The sequence below is a fragment of the Miscanthus floridulus genome, chromosome 5, assembly GCF_019320115.1.
Source record: "Miscanthus floridulus cultivar M001 chromosome 5, ASM1932011v1, whole genome shotgun sequence".
In the NCBI taxonomy this organism is placed as follows: Eukaryota; Viridiplantae; Streptophyta; class Magnoliopsida; order Poales; family Poaceae; genus Miscanthus; species Miscanthus floridulus.
Genome location: NC_089584.1, coordinates 69,519,723 through 69,523,205, shown reverse-complemented (window position 1 = coordinate 69,523,205; position 3,483 = coordinate 69,519,723).

Here is a 3,483-nt window from a genome sequence, read left to right as displayed (position 1 = left end):
ACTTAAAGGTGTAACTCCGATTGGTACACGCTTCAAAAGTTTATTCTAAATACCTTAGCATCATTTTGTAGTATTTACTCTCCCATATTTTTAATCTATGCATATGTGCGAGCTTCAAGTTAAACACTCTAGCACATACATAGAGGGAGCTAATACTACCATCTCGGGTTTGTGGTACTTGTCCAAAATCATTTTCACATAGTAAAATTGCTTGGGCAAGCAACATGAATCCAAAAGAGCTTAATTTCCATATCTTTGTAGAGTTGTCATCAATTACTAAAAAGGGAGAGATTGAAAGGTTCTTGTGTGGTTTTGGTAATTGAGTGACAACCTAGGTGACCTAATTGTGTTTATGTGAGATACACAGGTGATTAGTCCACAGGTACATGTGTGTGAGCAACATATGCCATAAAGGTGAAAATGGCTTGAAGATGTTGCAAAGCTCACACATGTGATGATGAAGGAGCTCATTGCACATGAGACATGACATTGAGTCATGTGATCAAGGTAGAGAAGATCAAGACAAGACTTGGCTTGATAGACCGGTTGCAAGCGTGAAGGACAAGTCGAAGGCTTTGGAGCGATGGACCGTATGGCGGTGAAGCTTGAGCAAGACTTGGCGCCGATGGACAATGGCAACGGTGAAGAGCAAGTAAAGTCAAGATCGATGAACCAATATGATCACGTAATGATATGAAGTGGATCATATCATTATTGATCGTGTTGGTGCATGTGTTGCATCAACATTAGAGGAGATGGAATGGAATGCGCAAGGCAAAGGTATAACCTAGGGCATTTTATTTCACCGGTCATAGGTGTGTAGAGAAGTTTATGACCGGGTTTAGAATAGATGGCCGTACTATCAAGAGGGGTAAACTTGTTTGCATATCGGTTATCTAGTGCCACTCGAATGATCTAACTTTGTATCGTCGCTAGGATCGAGTGGCGTGGCAAGTTGAGTGGCTAATCATTTGAAAAATGATTGTGAAAATGCTAACACACATACACATGATGGTGTACACTTGGTGGTGTTGGCACATTTGTAAAGGAGAAGAAGTTGGTGATGAAAATGAGTGAGTCGCGCTGGTTACAGAGTGACCGGACGCATCTGGTATGGTGACCGGACACGTCCGGTATTTGGCGGCGTACTCAGCGATCGGACACGTCCGGTCGCGTTTGGTGTGAAGCAGAAAAGGCGGTGTTCGGCAGTACAGTCGATCGGACGCTGGTTGCGTCCAGTCCGGTGTGACCGGACGTGTCCGGTCGTCCGTGGGAGCTTGCTGTACTCGACCGGACGCTGAGGCTCAGCGTCCGGTCGGTTTCTAACTGTCGCATCCGGTCGGCCCTAGAGGCTTACTGGACTCGACCGGACGCAGCGGTGTAGCGTCCGGTCGACATGTCAGAGAGCTGTTGGAGGCAATGGTCGAACACGTGGCGGTCAGACAGCTACCAGACACGTCCGGTATGCACGGCCGGTGCATCCGGTGCTGCGTCCGGTCGGCCCGAAAAACACCTAGTGAAGGGATAACGGCTCTATTTGTTCGTGGGATTATAAATAGAAGCCATGGTCGACCTTGGGCCGGTAGGAGAGCACACTAGAGCCTTGGTGGCTTATGTAGTAGTGCTTGGGAGCTCTCTATCTCACATATACTTAATAGTGATCATTTGATTGTGTGAGAGAGCGATTCTAGTGCGATTGTATCTTGAGGTTGCATCGAGTGGCACTAGGTGATCGAGTTGCAAGCCGGTGGTGCTTGTTACTCTTGAAGGTTGTCACCTCCTAGATGGCTGGTGGTGGTCTCCGTCGAAGCCCGCAAGAAGCTTGTGCGGTGCTCCGGAGAAGAGCTTGTGAGGGGCATTATGCTCGCCCCGCAGGAGCCGCGAAGAGTAACTTTAGTAAAGCGTGTCATTGAGCTATCCTCACTTCCGGGGTATGTTCTTGCGGCGCTCGACGTGCGGGCTTGACGGGTGATGTCAATTAGCCACCGAACCACCAAGTGAGCGATCGACACAACGGGGACTAGCGTGTTGGCAAACACATGAACCTCGAGAGAAAAATCATCGTGTCAACCTTGTTCTTCCCGTTGGTTTACATCCCCGTTACACAAGCTTGCGATTACTTTCATATACATTAAGCTTGTGTTGTTGCTCTTGTAATTAGTTAGCTTGTGTAGCTCACTAGTTACCATCTTGCTTGTGTAGTATAGAAGTAGCTCCCTTACATGGCTAATTTGGTTTGTATAACCTTGTTAGTAACATTGCTTAGTTTGTGTAGCTAAGTATATGTGCTCTCTAATTTGACATTGGTTGCCTTGTTATTGAGCATTGCTAGTGAGCTTAGTTGGCTTTGTGCTTTTGCTTACTAGCTTGTGTGGGAGCTTCCTTGTTGATTGAAGTACTAGCGGCATAGGTTTGTGTGACCTTGCTTCTAGAATTGGTTAGGTGAGCTCTAGCTAGCCCGGCACCTTTGTTGCTTAATTAGTATCTTTGCAAGGTGCTAGTGAACATAGGTAGAGGGGTGTAGTCTTGGCTAGACCGATAGTTTTAATTCCGCACTTGTTTCAGTTAGCCTACGTAATTAAGTTTTAAAAAGGACTATTCAACCCTCTCTAGTCGCCATCTCGACCCTTTCAGCTGGCTACAAAATAAATTATTTTATAGCTACTTTGAGTTAACATAATTACTATATTAATTTACGAGATTATAGTAACTCCTTACTAGGTGGTTTACTATAACATTGTGGTAAATATCTCTATGTGTTATAGTAACCCAACTATCGTAAATATGTATTGACATTATTATAAATTAATATATAAAATTATCTTAAATGGAAGTGGCTACAGAATTACTTTAACTGTGTTTGAGCTCATCACACAGCCGCGCTTCTGTAACATGCAACAGACTACGAGTGATACAGTAGAAATCAGCAGTCAGAAATGACTACTGGTAACGTGGTACAGGGTCGTAGAGATTGATGTATACTGGTAGTATAGGCTGCTGTACAATTCAGTGTTTTATCTATGTTGTACAGTAAATATCAAACCTGTAAGGCATTCTGGGGCTGGCCTGCTGGAACCATCTTTTAACTGTTTCTGTTCTGAACATTGCTTTGCGCCTTTGCTTGTGGATGCCGTTGCCGTCGAAGGTTGTGCATCTATCGATTAGCAGTTCTTTCGCCCCTACAATATTGCTGTTCCTGTTTGTTTGAACCAAGATTTTGCTATCAGATCTGACGTGAAAGATGTTGCAATTCATTGCCGAAACGTTTCCACTGAACCATTTTGAAAGCCAAAGGGAATCTATCGGCGTGTTCAGCTGCTCTAATAAGTCGGCTTATCAGCCATGGTACAGTGTTTTTCTCTCCCAACAAATCAGCCGTACAAATCAACACAAACGGTTTATAGACTAGTCGAACAAGCCTATAGCAGTGCTCGCTGCAAAGAGCAGCTCTAGGGTGATGAATAATCGAACCAAGGGCCTATC